Below are 18,534 nucleotides of genomic sequence, written 5' to 3' on the forward strand. Positions count from 1 at the left end.
AATTTCCTGATACACTTTTGTTCACCATTCATTTTTTACCTTAGGACCATTTATAACTGCTAGTATCTCTTCCTTACCATATTCTAAATTACTTTCTTCATTTTATTTTTTTATTTTCTTTTTCTATTTAAAACGTATTTTGGGGCATCCCATGTATTTTTATCCACTTTGTTGAGGTCTTCGTGATGAAATTTTGAATAAAAATGCTCCAAAAAATAATATGTTGGCAGCAAACTCCGATAACCGATATAATTATGAACAAAATATATAAAACTGCGTATATAATTTGCTATCAATTTGAAACTTTCACGCAATTAATGTGTGTGTAGAGAATTTAAGCAGTCTATGGCAAATATTTTGTGCAAAATAGGTGATATGTCTTGGACCCAATGGAGGTGTCATGAGACATCCCCAAACTTTTTCTCTCTTGAACCTGTGCAACATTTTTTTTTCTTTTTCTTTGTGCCTTTGAATCTGTGAGCTCTTCGAGAGGACCCAGTCTAACCCTGAGCAAAGCTATACTTTGAAGAAATTATTGTTCAAATCAAAGATATTGAAAATTATCTGCTTTTACTGGAAAAGGACCTCGACTCAAGCATACACCCCCTCAGCTCTCCTCAAAAAGCTTTTTTTCTGTCTAAATATCTGGTTGCATATCTATAAAGTTGAATTTTGCTTCTTCATAATAGCATGCCAGTTTTTTTTTTTTTTTTTTTTTTTTCAACAAGCTATTAATTTTTTTTCCCGTGACGTGTGCCCTTTTCGGCTTGCACTTTTAGCCCAGGGCTTAGGGTGGCCTATTGTGTAATCCGGCCTGATTAAAGACTCCAGCTTAATCGAATAATTTTCCTGGGTAATTGAATAATAGTGATCAGCTTTCAAATATTTCTAATTGGAGTGATGTTTTAAGTGGGGTTCCTCAGGGATCAGTTTTAGGGCCTCTTTTGTTTATTATATTTATGAATGACATCAATGAAAATATTTCTGGAAGCATGAATTGTTTTGCTGACGATGTAAAAGTTATGGGGATTGTCGAAAATGAAGAACAAGTAAAACAGCTGCAAGAGGATTTAAATCATATTACTAAGTGGGCAGATAAATGGGGTATGGCAGTTATGTAGGGAAATGTCAAGTGCTACACTTAGGTCATGGAAATAAGCGTATGAGATATCGTTTACAGGGTTCAGTCATAAATCAGGCAGAAAATGTTATGGATCTGGGTGTCTTTATAAATCAGGACTTCAAGTTTAGTCAACAGTGCAGTATTGCTAGTAACAAAGCCAACAAAATGCTTGGGTTCATCAATAGATCTATTTCAAACAAATCTAAGAAAGTTCTTCTGCCTTTATATAGGAGTTTAGTAAGACCTCATTTGGAGTATGCTGTGCAGTTCTGGTCGCCTTATCTGAAGAAAGATATTTTTGTATTGGAAAGGGTTCAAAGAAGGGTAACTAAATTAGTAAGGGGACTCTCAGATTTAGATTATGATACCAGACTTAATAGGCTTAACATGTATAGCCTAGAGCAAAGGAGAGTCAGAGGGGGACATGATTCAGTTATTTAAATTTATCAAAATGAAAGATGTAAATGGATTAAATTTTTGTGGGGAAAGCAGGAAAAGGGGTCATTGTTTTAAGCTATTTAAATCTCAGGCTAACTTGGAAATCAGGAAAAACTACTACTTTAGCAGGGTCGTGGGCACTTGGAATAGCTTACCGGAAGAGGCGGTAATGAGCAAGGGAGTGGATAGCTTTAAGAGAGCCATTGATCTTCATTGGGGACTAATTAATTGACTAGGACCAGCCTAGCTGGGCCCAGAGCCTGTTGCTGGTCGTCACATTTGTATTTGTATTTTTGTTGAGAAATTTTTTAAATAAATTTGAAATTAGTAAGAACAATTATTGACGTAAAAATGTAAAACAATATTTTCCGCCCTCAACGGGCGAGAAAAAACTTGAATTTTCCATCAAAACATTTCGTCTATTCTTATTGTTTTTTCTTGCTGCCATTACAAGGAAAGACTATAGTGCAGTCGTAGGGGTACATTTGAGACATAGAAACAACTTGGTATTAAGAAAAACTTAATTATTTTGGGACCAAATGGAAACTTCGAAATGAACGAATGTTTAAGTTATAAGCCTTCGAGTTATCGAGAGTCGACTGTAGTATAGTATTCTGATTTTTTTGCTCTTGAAATAGAGGAAGGCTATCATATTTCAATTTTTTGGCTCTTGGTTAAATTTTGCCGTAAACTAAAATTAGGGTTAAAACAGATTTAACTTTAGTTAAATAGGGATGACCACCTGAGGGGGGGGGGATCATGGTGCCGACTGCGTCTAAAAAGTTTTTAGGGGGTATTTGTTACCTTTTTAGGGAGGTTCTTGGTTTTTGGGGGGTCTTCGTAATTTTTAAGGCGGCTGGGCACTCCTGAGTTAAAACTGCTTTGCGAAATTCCTTAAGTGGTCTTAATCAGGGCTACAATAACAAATATAGAGTGATTTAGCAGTAAGTTACCACTCCTAAGCTAGGGCTAAGGCAGAAATACATGAAATACAGCACAGTTATCGAGGCCTGTAACTATAAATTTTGGGCCCTCCTACAACAAAATCTGTATGCCCGCCCCTCAAAGGCCAACAGTGTAAATTTGCAACGTTAATAAGTTGTAGTGCTCATGTTTTTTTAAAAACCTCTTAAGGACGTGCCCCCCCCCACTCCAGGGGTATGCAGATCGGAGCCTGCGGTTATCACATCCAGGGACTGCAGTTCCGCTCTTATTAGAACTCATCAGTCTAAAATAGTGAATAACCAAGCTGGAGGCAGATGTAATGGCATTGAAGCTGAGAATGCCAACTAACGAAAGGTAAAGTAAATTTATCTCACCATTGAGTGTATGAAGCATTGTTCAGTTTGACTCATGATTAAATTCACGAATTGGGAGAAAACCTATAAAGCGGGCAAAAATGTAAGCCTAACTTGAAAGATTTATAGAATGAAAGCCCTACCCTGTACTACGTTAAGCTGATTCCGTGTAATGTAAAAATTCTTTCAAAACCGAAACAGTTTTGAGGTTCTTAAACTTGGATTGAAATTAAAAGATTGGTTAAATCTCGGAGAGCTGTAAAATTATGGGAAACTTGTTTCTTTGCTGACATAACTTATAAACAAAATGAGTTTAACAAAATCAACATTAAAAAACCCACGTAACTACCTCGATACGCTTAAACAGGTAAGTTAAAAATCAATAAACTATAATATAAGAATAAAATGAAATAAAAACACTTGAACAAATAAATCCAAAATTTGAGAAGAAATATTGAAACAGGTAGAAACAAGCAACTATCACTTGGTTAAAAATTCATCGTTTGGGGGGGGGGGGGCAATCCAGTGAGCCGCTGGGACACTGCAAAATTTTTGAAGAGGGCCGCTTACAATTTACAGATCCGTGCCGGCTGGATGGCCATGGTTTCAATTCCTGTCGGTGTAAGTTTATCCATGTTTGCTAATGGTGACTGGTGTATGATTAATCTGTAGAAATCTCAGTCTTTCAAATTATCCTGTTTGCATTTTTGAAATTTACCAACCATAAATGAGTTATGTTAGCTGTAAAATTTGTGGAAAAAAAAATCGAAAGGCATTGGTTGAAATGACAATTGCATGCGATTGTGGATGTTTAGTTGGGTAGTGACTCCATGATCCTCTCCTTGTATCCCTTAATACTCAGCTCTTGGCCAAAGTTTGACTATGTAGGGGGATATGATGCATGTAGTTGTTGCAATAACATGCATTTTGAGCAAGTCAAATATTTTTAAAATGAAAAAAGTATGTTTTCAGCAGTTTTGAAAATTAATTTCAACACTAGCTGGGTGATTTTGATAGGCAAAATTTTATTTTGTCATTTTAATGACCTTGCTGGTTGCTTTGAATAACCCCAAAGAATAGCTATTGCTGTTGACTAGTGCATCAGGTAAAGTAAAGAAATTTTGTGAAGTAAGTGTTCATTTTACTATGCAGATCAGCAATTCTCAACCAATGGTCCCAAGGACCAAAAACTGGTTCACAGAAAAATTTGACTGGTCCTCAGAGGTTTTTGTTAGTTCATGTTAAAAAAGTTACCTTATTTTTTTTAGAAAAAAGGAAAGAAAAAAAAAAGATTTAATGTTTAGCTCACAACATTTAGAGTACAATCTCTGGCACACATGTGAGTTTCGGCATCTTGAATTCAAATTATGTTTTTCGCAGCCACAAGTTATGATAGGATCATACTCTTTGGGATTCTTGTTTTTACAAATGCCTCCTATTGTAATTATAATTTAATAAGAACTTAATTTGGATTCAAGATGTCAAAATTCAAATTAATGCAGGGAACTGGATGCCAGATGCTGTGCGCAGGGTTCCGGATGTCTACAAAGGATTGTATAAAGTCAAGTGGGTCCGGCATAAATGAAATCTATTCCAGGTCAGGTGACATGGATGCCACAGCCCAGGAGGAGCACCAGTCTGTGGATTCTGGGGGGGGGGGGGGTGTTCAAACAGGAAAGAATGTCTTTCAACGTTCAAGTAAAACCACAAACAATTGTGACTTCTCAATAAAAAATATTGCATTATCTAACCTATTTGAAATCTTTTACGTTAATTTGTTATTAATATTCGTATTTTTCTACTTTGTTTAACATTGCAGTCTTTATTACGCATGTATAATTATATCAGAATAATTTCTAATCTTATAATTAACGTTTAAATATTTTTTAAAAATAGTTCTTTAAAACCAGAGCTGCGAAGTGGGAGGAAAAATGACCAACTCTCTGATTACTCTACTTTAAAATCAGACTGATTCAAACTGACTCCGCAAGCACAGGCAGCATTACAAACTTTGGGAGAAAATGACGCATTCCAACTCTTGAAATTTCAAACGTTCGATTCCTTCTCCTTCACCACAAAATCAATACGGCTCCGACTCCGCAACCCTATTTAAACCTAAACAAAGCTTGATTAAACTATTTATCAATTAATTTTTATCAAAGGTACCCACAGGGGAAGATTATGGCGCAAGTTGCGGCATCAAAAAACAAAACAAAAAAAAATAAAGCAAGGGGGGGGGGGGAGGGCAGCATTCATTTTTTAAAATTTATTGATTTATTTTTAATTTTAATTATTAATTTACTTCCATTTATTTATTTATTTAGCTTGTGTGTGTGTCATTGGCATAGCACAGATCTTTTCTATCAAAATAATAATAGCAACAATAATTAAAATAAATAAATTATCAAATAAATAATTTAAAAAAATCAATGAAATTACGAAAAAGTGAAAAAAAAAAAAAAAGGAAAGAGAGTTGAGATGGGGGGGGGGAGCAAACCTGATTTTTATTATTTCTTTGTAAAAAAATATGATCTTAATTACAGCTAGCGATGTCGACATATAAAGCGAAATAGGGGTGATATCAGAATAGTCAACCAAATGATGATAGCACGATGTCACTTACGATATCGACACAATGACGCTTACGTTATCGTTACAATGACGCATAAACGATATAGGGAGATATCGGAACTATGGGCAAAACGACGACGACACAATGACGCTTACGTTATCGTTACAATGACGCATAAACGATATAGGGAGATATCGGAACTATGGGCAAAACGATGACGACACAATGACGCTTCCGTTATCGTTGTAATATCGAATACGATATTGTTACGATAGCGCACGCTCTGTCGGATTAGACATCGTTTTATATCGTGACCCGATGACGCAGCGATATAGTATTGGTAAATTTTACGATATCGTCGTACGTTATGTGCTACTAGGGTAACGTCTCCCTCCTAGCGATAACCTCTGCGAATGAATCACTAGAAAAGTTAACCACTCAAAAGCTTTGTTCAATTTCTCAGGGTCACATTTAAGGGGTTGGGGACGTAGGAGAAAGGTGTCTCCCCCCCCCCCGATTTTTAGCTAAACTGTTCCCACTTTTTATTTCAATACATTATTTATGTAAACAACTCTCAAGTTCAAACCTGTTTGTGTTGCCCAATCACATGTCCATATTATCATTATCCCCCACTTTTTAAAATTTTTTTGATCTAAATAACTGTCAAGTGCAAAGCAATATGGAAAGCATTTCTCTGCCTGTTATTTCAAGATTTCATCAACGGAATGCACAACCCGTGCCCCTCCCCCCCCCCCCTTAACGCGCTCATATGATATAATTCCTTAATTATTTTCGTGCGAAAATATATCGTTCGATTATAAAGAGATCTCTCGATAATCGAAAATTTGACACCAAACATTCAAATATAACCCCATCAGAAATAAAGCACGCAAGAAAGCAGTCATTCGATTTTAAAACCATTCCAAATCCATCAATTCCAAGAGCGATTGACGCACCACATATGCAGGAGCGTGCACAGAAATTTCGAGGCTCGTCACAAATGACTTTGATGGGCCCCCCTCTATATTGTTTACCCCTACATCCCTAATACATTTCACCTCTCATTTTAAAAAATCTCGGGCCCGGGCCAACAGGTGTCCCTTTTCTCCCCCTCGCCCTGTGGACGCCCCCTGCACGAATGGAGTTCTCCCCCAAGAGCGCTATCCCGAAAAGAGAAAATCTCCTGAAAATTACAATCCCGCAGTTTGCGTCTTAAACTCCCGTCCCCTTCTCCTGGTTGTCACCCCCTGCGAATGAATTACACGAGAACTAGGCTACTTGCTTTATTAAGAAATAAATAAATACCTTTGTGCCAAGAAGTAACAGGAAATAACTAACTTTTGTAGCACAAATATATAAATTACTGCAGACACGTGTTTCGGGTTTGATTACCCAATGGTTTAGTCGAAGGTGGACGTAAGGGGGGAGAGGTTCTCTGAGGTTTTAACTAAAGTTTTCCCCCTTTTGACATGATATATAATTTTAGTTTTAATGCCCCTCAAGTCAGAACCTTTTTAGCGCTCCCCACCCTTTGCTTTCACCACCGGGACACACCACCCATGTCACCCATAGACCCGTCCATGTGTTGATTCGCTAACATATTTCTCCCAAAAATATATCATTGGGCTACCAAATCATCCCAAAGAATCATTTGATAATCAGGCATTCGGCAGCATACATGGAACTAATTACAACACTATTCGAATGCAAGCACAACACACAAACTTCTACAACAAATATTTGAGAGGCAAATCTTTGATTATAAAATCATTTAGACCGCAGGAGTATCCATTCTTCAAGTGTGCTGGCGCACCTCTTAAAAATGAACCTCTCCCCCCCCCCCTCCTCAAGAGCGCCATGATCCCCTTTTCCTGTGCATTTTTTTTTCTGAAAAAAAAAAAAAAAACACGCACATTTATATGTCAAAACATTAATTTTTCAAAGCCAGCCCTCTGACAGGGGTGCCTACCCCCTAAGAGCAAGTGCGCACCCCTCTCCTAAATTTTGCAAAGATCCCCCCCCCTCAAAAAAAAAACAAGAGCTCTCCAAAAAAAAGTAAGAAATACCCCTCAAAACAACGCCCCTAAAAATTTCAATGGCGTAGTCTGCGCCATGACCCCCTTCCCCCACCTGTGGGCACCTCTGCCTCTGACCCACTAAATGACAGATCTGTCCAGGTAACTGAATCCTTTCAGAAGTCAAAGTTCAAATTATCAAATCGATTGAAAAGTACACTGCTCGAGTGATTGACTTCTCGAGAACTCGAGAAATCAACATCTCGAGAAGTTCACAAAGCGAGAACTCGAGCAGTCCATCACTCGAGAACTCGGAAAGTGATAATCGAGCACTCGAGCAGTCCATCGCTCGAGATCTCGGAAAGTGATAATCGAGCACTCGAGCAGTCACCGCTCGAGAACTCGCGAAGGGATAACGAGAACTCGAGATGCGATAATCGAGAACTCGAGATCTATGATAATCGAGAACTCGAGATCTATGATAATCGAGAACTCGAGATGTGATAATCGAGAGCTCGAGATGTGATAATCGAGAACTCGAGATACGTTAATCGAGAACTCGTAATAATCGAGTTCTCGAGTGATCTTTGATAATCGAGTGATTCGATTATGAGAACTCGATTATGCCCATCACTACCGTTTATACGTTTCTTTTTTATACGTTTTTAAAATTGGTCCCTGCAAACTCTAATACACATTAACCTTACCTACTATACGTTATTTCGTTTGCACGCTTTTTTCATACAGCCCCTTCAAAAACGTATAAACGGTGCTTCACATAGTTTTTTTAAACCTTTTTTACTTTGAACGTGTTTCCAGCAACTCCATGACGTCATCGCTCAGTGAGAAAATATTACGCCTATTTATCGCTCTTTTAGCTCTTTCTTGTACGCCAAAGGCGCACAAAAAACCTTCTTGAAGAACCTCTCCTTGAAAGGCACATCTACTCTAACGCGCATGCGCAAAAGACGCATGCGTTAAGGAGGTTGAAAATTTAGGTGGCCAGGCTAGGAGGACTTCGCTCGGCGCTTCTATTTTTCTCTGTGAAGATTTACGCTCTTTAGTATTCACTCATAGAAAACACGAATTTGTAAACATTGTGTCTTGGGCTTAACATTCGGAACTCCAGCTGGGCAATGTTTTGGAAAATGATTTTAGAACACTTTACAAAAGTAAAACTACTCCAAAACCGTTGAGTGGTAAATAAAAATTCGTTTGCTCAAAGTATGATAAGATATTTCACCTAGTTAATTGACCTTTCATAATATATTGAAGTGTGATCGGAAAAACAACTTGTTTTCACCTGCAATAAGTTGATTTATGCAGTTACATTTTTCTTCAACATTTTATTAGGTGTCAGAGTGCTAAAGAATTTGACACAAAAGTGTGATCATGTATTTATGTCAATTATCTTGTTCCTAAAATTTCATCGTAGCGTAGTTTTACCCTTCCCCATTTGTTCATTATAAATGATTTAAAAAAAAAAAAGAAAGAAGAGACTCCAACCATTCTTACTTTATGTTGATATTACATGCATAACAACATGTATGCATGTATGCAACTTCAGTGTTGAAACTATTTTTGTTGAATTCATAAGCATTGAAAAATATTAGACACGTACCGAGTACTCGGTAACTACTCGGTACTTGGCCTACTCGGCCAATTTGCCGAGTACTCGGTACTCCCTTAAAATTTAATCAATGTTTGTTTTATGATCCTTGTTGTTCGAAGAAAAAAAAGAAAAAAAAGATTCCTATTACAGATGGGAATAGTTAGAAAAAAACTGGAAACTTTGGGAAATTTTTTTTTTTTCCTCGAGAAGGTTTTTTTCAACTTGGGAAAAATTGGAAGTTCTGAAATTTCTAGCATAAAATAATGTATTCGGAAATGATAATACCTAGTTATATTCCTAAGTTTTTTTTGTTGGGTTTTTTTATGTTTAGCATCCCATATGAAAACTACTTTTAATAATGCAAGTTGTAAGATACTTTAATTTCCCTGAATACTTAAGTATTATTTGCTACTTTTCTTATTAGCGCTGTAAATATATACATAAAACAGAATTAGTGTATAAATAATATATCAATTAGTGGAAATAAATGTTAAAGTAAAAATTCCAATACTGTACAGGACCGTTATAACGCACACCTTAGGACCAGCGCTTTTGCGTTGTACAGGTTTTTGCATTATATAGATCATTTCACAAATTTTGAAACTAATATTCAGAATATATCTATACATTAGCACTTCAGAATGGGTTTTATCTGCAATGAGTATTAAGGCACCAATATTACAATTAGTTATTCACAAATAAATATGTTTCACAATCAAAATCCTGCACTTCTGCTAGCTTCATGGTTTGCATAACAGCTGCATTTTCGAGAGTCATCTGGTATTTTCTGTTTACTATGAGTACTAATTTTCAATTTAAAAGCTTTGAAATAAGATGGAAAGATGAAAAACTTTCAAAATTTAATTTGCCTCACCATTTTTATGTTTGCAAAGCAAAACAGAGGGATTTTTTAGACTTCAAAACCTATTGTTTACTTCTGAAAAGTAGTTGCGTTATATAGGTCGGCGTTATAAGGGTCTTCTACTGTATATTTTCATTTGATGCGTGTAGAGATGGGCATGACCAGAAAAAAAAATCCCTAAAATTTTGGGAAAAAAATAGTTTTTTTTTCGGAGGGATTTATTTCCACTTGGGGAAAATAGAAAATTTTTGGATTTTTTTTGAAAAAAATAATGTATTCAAAAATTTATAATATTTAAATTCCAGTGGTTCATTTTAATGTTTAAACAGTTTTTTTATGTTCCATACCCGATATGAAAACAATAACTTGAAAAATGGAAGCTGTAAGATAATTTAAATTTATTGTGCACAAGAGTAGTTTTTTGCTACTTTTCTCTCTCATAAAATTAAAAGCAGGGGTCAGAAATAGTGCATTACAAGTAGTGACATTTTTTAGTAGTTTGTTGTGTAAAGCATTACTTTTTAAAAAATAGAGTAGCGACTAGTTCGATACAAAAAAATAGTAGTTTGTAGCAATTTCTGGAAAATACTTTTATATTTATTTTTAAAAAAAATATATCAGTAACGTAAGAAAGGGAATGGTGTCCAGATAAAAACCACTAGCTTGAAGGTCAAAATTAATTGATTAGATCCTACAAAATATTAAGTTCCTGTAAAATTAATTCAAATTTGGAAAATTAAAGTTTTTCTCTTTTAAAAGATGGTTTCCTCATCTAATCAATTTTATGTAAGTATTCGGATGTAAAATTTAAATAAAATTATGATTTGGGGAGATAACATTTCCGGGTTTATTGGTCGTGGTCTAATTGGAGTAGAAATTCTACAGGCCAGGGCCTATAAGCCCGGAAATGTTACCTCCCCATATTGACGCCAGCCGTGAAAGCCTTAAGCAGTAATCAAATTATGATGGCTTCTGTTTACATTTTTTAATTTGCCAAAATGTAAAAATTTGATCTTTTAACTTTGAAATAATTTCTTGCAGCTAGTATTCGTAAAAATGGTTTAAAGAAAGAAGGAAATGATAATTCTATGTAATATCCCATGTTCCAATGAGCTAATTTATTAATTCGAGCAATGTTTCGATTCTTTTTGTTCAATCCTCAAACAGTGTGTGTGTATGCTTTTTATTTATTTATTTATTTTTTAAGTAGCAAAGTAGCATCTGCATTTCAAAAGTAGTAGTCGTTACATTGAACAAAAAGTAGTTGTAGTGAACTACATTTGCAATAAAGTAGTTGTATTTGTAGTTCGCTACAAAAAAATGTAGTTTTCCCAACCATTGACTAAAAGTACACCCAGGACAAAATTATATCAATAACATCAGCAAGTGGAAATATTTTGAGTTAGCAATTTGTGAAAATCACAAAAAAAAAAAAAAAAAGCCCAATCATGGTTGGATTAATTTGAATAACTTAGGGTGTTTTGAACTAAGAAATTCAAGACTGGCTGTTTGGAGACAGAAAAAACTTTTTTAATAATAGATGTTTTAAACATTTCTGACTAGGAAATATAAAATAGACAGCATATGCAATGTACCAGACAGCCCGGTTATCATATCCAGAAGCTGCAGTTTTGTTCTTATTACAACTCCTCAGTCTGGAATAGTGAATAACCGAGCTGGAAGCAGATGTCATCTCGTTGAAACTGAGAATGACAACAAACTGAAATACAAAAATAAATTTATCTCACCAGCGAGTGTCCACAGCATGTTGCAGTTGGACTCATGAATTAAAGGCAAAGCTTAGGTATTTAGTAGTAAGTTACCACCCCTAAGCCAGGGCTAAGGCAGAACTACATGCAATGTAACAGACAGCGTGATTATCACATTCAGAGACTGTAGTTTTGTTCTTATTAGAACTCCCCAGTCTGGAATAGTGAATATCTGACTGGAGGCAGATGTCATCTTATTGAAGCTGAGAGTGCCAACAAACTGGTAGATAAAATGAGTTTATCTCACCAGGGAGTGTCCGCAGCATGGTGCGGTTTCACTTGTAAATTAAAGGCAAAGCTTAGGTATTTAGTAGTAAGTTACTATCCCTAAGCCAGGGCTAAAGCAGAACTATACATGCAATGTACCAGACAGCCTCGCTATCACCTCCAGAGACTACAGTTTCGTTTTTATTAGAACTCCCCAGTCTGGAATAGTGAGTACCCGAGCTGGAGGCAGATGTCATTGAAGCTGAGAATGCCAACAGACAGAGCTGGCCTTGAGCGGGTTAGAGGAAAAGTGTCCAATTGGGCCCCTCGCCAAAAGAAAAAAAAATCATTTTTTTCCTTTTAGATAAACAAGAAAAATATTGTATGAGAGTTAAAAGTTCAAAATTAATATTTAACTGTTGTTTAATCTGGGGGTGTGGAGTTATTTTTGTCCAATTATAATGAAATAGGGGAGGTTTTTAAATTTCTTTAAGCTAACTTTAAGTTTGCTAAAAGCTTCAGGAGTCAAAGTTAGCAAAATGTATTTTTAAAACTACTACCTAACCTGACATCGTAGTAATGCTGTGGTTAGGATCTGCGTAGCCTTCACAATGGTGCCCCCTTTGGTTTGCCCCACCCAAACTATGGGTAATGGGGCCTCAAAGAAGAAATTTTTATCGATTAGTACAGTGAGAAATAACGTAAGGGCCCTATCCCCGGACCTTAGTATTGCATAGGCAAAATGGGAATTGACAGAGGCACCCAAAGCTATTTTTTAAATCTGTTTCAGTTATTTATTACAAATTATTTTTATTTATTGATTTATTTATTTTTAACATTAAGAATGCTAAAATTCAACTAGGATGAAATTTTCTGCAATAGGGGAGAGTGAAGTGTACCTTGGGCACTGCTAATATCTAAGAATCTATTTTTAGTAGTCATGTTTTTGTAATCTCTAATAGTAACCTTCACCCTTAAATAGTGCCATAGTAAAAATCAGCATCAAATGAGTAAAATTGACAATTTTGTGAGAGAAAGAAGGTTTTATGACTCCAAAGTAAATATTTTCTTCATTTTTATTTCATTTTCTGTCTTTTTATTTGTAAAATTAATCAACTGAATTTTATTTTGTTATACAAATACAAATACAAAAGTGACGACCAGCGACAGGCTCTGGGCCCAGCTAGACTGGTCCTAGTCAATTTACAATCCCCAGTGAAGATCAATGGTCCTCTTAAAACTGTCTACTCCCTTGCTCATTACCACCTCTTCCGGTAAGCTGTTCCAAGGTTCCACTACCCTGCTAAAATAATAATTTTTTCTAATATCCATGCTATCCTGAGATTTAAATAGCTTAAAACAATGACCCCTTGTCTGTTTTCAGTGCTAAACTTCAGCCCCGTAACATCTTTCGTTTTAATAAATTTAAACAGCTGAATCATGTCCCCTCGGTCTCTTCTTTGCTCAAGACTGTACATTTTTAGCCTTCTAAGCCTGGAATCATAGTCTAAGTGAGAAAGTCCCCTTATTAGCCTTGTAGCCCGCCTTTGAACCCTTTCCAAGACATTAATGTCTTTCTTAAGATAAGGAGACCAAAACTGAACAGCATTCTCCAAATGCGGTCTTACCAAACTTCTATATAAGGGCAGAAGAACTTCTTTAGATTTGTTTGAAATAGATCTATTGATAAACCCAAGCATCTTATTGGCTTTGTTGCTAGCAATGCTGCACTGTTGGCTAAACTTTAAATCCTGACTTATTAAGACTCCCAGATCAGTAACTTTGTCTGCCTGACTAATGACTGAACCTTGCAAATAATAACTTGTACACTTATTTCCATGCCCTAAATGTAGTACTTGACATTTCCCAACATTAACAGCCATACCCCATTTATCAGCCCACTCCGTAATATGATCTAGATCCTCTTGCAGCTGATTTGCTTGTTCTTCATTTTCTACAGTCCTCATAACTTTGACATCATCAGCAAAACAATTCATGTTCCCAGAAATATTTTTGTGAATATCGTTCATAAAGTCAATGAACAAAACAGGCCCTAACACTAATCCTTAAGGAACCTCGCTTAAGACCTCACTCCAATTAGAATAATTTCCCCTTATAACTACTCTTTGTTTCCTTCTGGTCAGCCAGTTTTTTACCCAAATGAAAGTTTTCCCTAATAGTCCTCTATCAGCTAACTTTCTAAGTAGCAACACCACTCACCTTAAGTATCACCAATACTCTTATTGTTCTGCAATTCTGAAATACCTGTCTCCCCTTTCCCTCCATTCAGGGCCGGATTAAACATTTGGGAGCCCATAGGCATGACAAGTGACGTTGCCCCTCACATCTGTATTTTATGAATAAATATTGTTTTTAAATAATAATATTATTAATTTATACTAATTGTTATCTATAATTATTTACACATAATTTTATACATAATTATTTAATTTAAATAATTATGTTCTTAAAAATAATTGTAATAATTGAATTGTTTTGTGTAGTTTTGATATAACTGACCATACACAATAATAATATAATCAATATTGAATCTAAAATTAGATGAAAATACACATATTCACTTTAGTTTTATTACAAATACAAATACAAAAGTGACGACCAGCAACAGGTTCTGGGCCCAGCTAGACTGGTCCTAGTCAATTTACAATCCCCAGTGAAGATCAATGGCCCTCTTAAAACTATCTACTCTCTTGCTCATTACCACCTCTTCAGGTAAAATGTTCCAAGGTTCCACTACCCTACTGTAATAATAATTTTTCCTAATATCCATGTTAGCCTGAGATTTAAATAGCTTAAAACAATGACCCCTTGTCCTGTTTTCAGTGCTAAACTTCAGCCCCGTAACATCTTTCGTTTTAATAAATTTAAACAACTGAATCATGTCCCCTCGGTCTCTTCTTTGCTTAAGACTGTACATTTTTAACCTTCTAAGCCTGGAATCATAGTCTAAGTGAGAAAGTCCATTTATTAGCCTTGTAGCTCGCCTTTGAACCCTTTCCAATACATTAATGTCTTTCTTAAGATAAGGAGACCAAAACTGAACAGCATACTACAAATGAGGTCTTACCAAACTTCTATATGAGGGCAGAAGAACTTCTTTAGATTTGTTTGAAATAGATCTATTGATAAACCCAAGCATCTTATTGGCCTTGTTACTAGCAATGCTGCACTGTTGGCTAAACTTTAAATCCTGACTTATTAAGACCCCCAGATCAGTAACTTTGTCTGCCTGACTAATGACTGAACCTTACAAATAATAACTTGTACACTTATTTCCATGCCCTAAATGTAGTACTTGACATTTCCCAACATTACCAGCCATACCCCATTTATCAGCCCACTCCGTAATATGATTTAGATCCTCTTGCAGCTGATTTGCTTGTTCTTCATTTTCTACAGTCCCCATAACTTTGAAATCATCAGCAAAACAATTCATGTTCCCAGAAATATTTTTGTGAATATCGTTCATAAAAACAATGAACAAAACACTGATCCTTGAGGAACCCCGCTTAAAACCTCACTCCAATTAGAGTAATTTCCCCTTACAACTACCCTTTGTTTCCTTCCGGTCAGCCAGTTTTTTACCCAAATGAAAGTTTTCCCTCCTATTCCTATATCAGCTAATTTGCTAAGTAGAGCAACATGCGGTACCTTATCGAAAGCTTTTTGAAAATCAATGTAAACAACATCTACAGGCTTCTTATTGTCCAAAGCCATGGTAACTTTGTCATAGAAATGTAATAAATTAGTTGCACAAGATTTGCCTTTCCTGAAACCATACTGAAAACTAGTCAATAGATTATTAGTCTCTAGAAAATTTACTATCTTGAATTTTTATCAATGTTTCAAAAATTTTGCAAACCACCGAAGTTAGGCTCACAGGTCTATAACTTCCCACACTCCCTTTAGACCCCCCCGAATTATAAGAAGCATTGAAAATATTTACGATTACATCTGCTAATTCCTCCGCACATTCAACTAAAATATTTGGATAAATATTATCAGGTCCCGGAGCCTTAGTCTCTTTAATTTTTTTCAATTGAAGTAAAACGTCATCCCTGGAAAATACAAAGTCCTCAAGCTGTACTATAGCTTGTGTCTTGTTGGTGTCAACTGTTAAGATACAGTTATCGTTAAAAACACTCGAAAAAAAGTTATCAAGAACATTAGCAATATCACTACCGTCCTGAATTAAAATTCCGTGCTCACCAACCAGTGGCCTAATCTGACTATTTTGAACTTTCCCCGAATTAGCGTATGCAAAAAACCTCTTGGGATTCCTGTTTATGTTATCTGCCAGTCTTTGCTCCAACTCTCTTTTCTGAATCCGTACCAAATACTTAAATCTACGCCTTGCCTTACAATATTGGAGCCTATCGGCACTGTGACCAGTTTCTCTAAACCTATGAAAAGCAGCTTGCTTGTAATTTAGAGCGTCTTTAGTTTCCCTGGAGAACCACATTGGCCAAATTTTAGTGTTGACACCCTTTCTCCTAAAAGGAACATAATCCCCAACCGTTTTCGCTAGCTTTTCCTTAAACTCTGCCCACTGAAGATTCACATCGCTATTGTCCAATCCAGAAGAAAAAACTGCTTTCAAACTCTGCCTAAGTGCCACAAAATCAGTATTTCTGAAATTGAGCACAAACCTAAAATTCTCTACTTTGTGCGTATCAAATTTAATCCCAAACCTAATACTGTTGTGGTCACTGTCTCCAATGTGTTCCCCTACACATAACCCCTGAACAGAACCTTCCATATCACAGAAAACTAGATCCAAAATCACGTCCTGTCGAGTACCCTGAGTTACAATTTGATCTAAAAAACAGTCACCAATTACTTTCAAAAATTCCTCTTCTCTGCTATTATTATGGTAAAAATTATTCCAATCAATTCCTGGAAAATTAAAATCTCCCATTATAATGACTGACCCCTTGCTTGAAATGTCACTAATAATACTAAACATCTGTTCATCTTGACTCTGGCTTAAGTTGGGTGGCCTATAAATGTTCCCTAAACGTAGTTTATTTCCCTTATTGCTCATCAACTCCAGTCAAATCATATCAATGTCATTAGGTTTATCATTAATTATCAAATTCATTGCAAGTTAAAGTGCCTCTGACATAAAATAAAACCCCACAACCTCAACTTTTACCTACTCTATCTTCTCTGAACAAATTATACCCAGCAATAGATAATAAATCATCATCACTTTTGGTAGCCCATGTCTCAGTAACTCCAATAGTATCCAACCTCTCATCTATAATTATGCTTTTCAATTCTTCCATCTTGTTCCTAATACTACGAGCATTTGTATAAAAAACCTTAAGTAAGCCCATCTTACTTTTATTTAATGCTGCACGATTATTTGAATCCCAACTGTTAAAATCTTTTCTCTTATTAGTCACCCTATTTCCGTTTCTACTAAAATCCAAATAGTTAATACCCTTTCGAATTCTGCTCCTAAAACCATGCCCCCCATTCCAACTTAGTTTTTTGATTCTGAAGCCTCTAAAACCAAACCACTAACCATTTTGACCCCTGTAGAGCTCAGATGCAGGCCATCCCTAGCAATCCAATCGTGTTTACATTTACTCCACACATCAATAAACCTGATACTACGCTTAACGCAAATTTCCTTGAGTATCAGGTTCATACACCTAGCCCGCTGGTTTAACCAACTCTTACGCACTCCATACCTGGGAAGCAAACCAACCACTTGGACATTTGCCGAACTGTTGGTTGCTTTGTCCAACAGGGAATCCCATTCCTTTGTAAACTCATCGTTGTTACTATGGCCTACATCGTTAGTTCCCACCCACAAAGTAACTACATCCTTTTTATTAAATACCCCCTTCTTTCAGCAACCCTATTTACATCTCTCACCCGAGCCCCTGTCAAACAACATCTAGCCACTTTACGTCTAACTCTGCCTATTGAGTTTCCCACCTCACGCACCATTGAATCTCCCAAAATTATACCCTTAGTTTCCCAGTCTGTCACCTCAGCAATAGCTTTCCCCTTTACCTCTGGGATTTTCCCACTATCTAACACACACACAGTTAATTTCAGTTAATGTTAATTAACACAGTGTTAATGTTAATGTTAGTGTGTTAATTAACACAGTTAATTTCACATTATATCAAATATTGTTGTTCTTTATATATTTGACCGTGTTCGCTAAGGCCGGCTTTGCCAACAAATTGGTAAATAAAATTAATTTATCTCGCCAGCGAGTGTCCGCTGCACGGTGCGGTTTGACTCGTGAAATGAAGGCAAAACTTGGGTATTTAGCAGTAAGTTTCCGTCCCTAAGCCAGAGCTATTTATAATGTTGCTTCATTATCACATAGTACATATAGTTATATCATTATTCGTTCCGTGTCAACTTATTTTCCTCTCTAAGCATTGATTAGCATCATTCATATCATATTAATGTTCATACTTTTTTGAAACTCCTTTTGCACTTCTCTTGATTTATCACTCCACATATACCAAACTTCGAAAAACGATCTTTCGTAGTAATTAGAGATGTACCGAGTACTCGGTAACTACTCGGTACTCGGCCTACTCGGCCAATTTGCTGAGTACTCGGTACTCGGCCAATTCTGATCAGAT

At 36.1% G+C, this 18,534-nt stretch overlaps 1 protein-coding gene across 2 annotated transcripts in view; it reads left to right on the plus strand.

Annotated features, from left to right (window-relative positions):
- The first annotated feature begins 8,514 nt into the window (after positions 1 to 8,514).
- The window catches only part of LOC129231845 (proton-coupled zinc antiporter SLC30A9, mitochondrial-like), a 127,288-nt gene continuing 117,268 nt past the window's right edge, over positions 8,515 to 18,534 (plus strand). For both annotated transcript variants that reach the window (XM_054866227.1, XM_054866228.1), the window contains exon 1: positions 8,515 to 8,645. The gene's annotated coding sequence lies outside the window, so the exon portion shown is untranslated. The remainder of the gene's footprint in view (positions 8,646 to 18,534) is intronic.

The sequence above is a fragment of the Uloborus diversus genome, chromosome 10 (assembly GCF_026930045.1).
Source record: "Uloborus diversus isolate 005 chromosome 10, Udiv.v.3.1, whole genome shotgun sequence".
In the NCBI taxonomy this organism is placed as follows: domain Eukaryota; kingdom Metazoa; phylum Arthropoda; class Arachnida; order Araneae; family Uloboridae; genus Uloborus; species Uloborus diversus.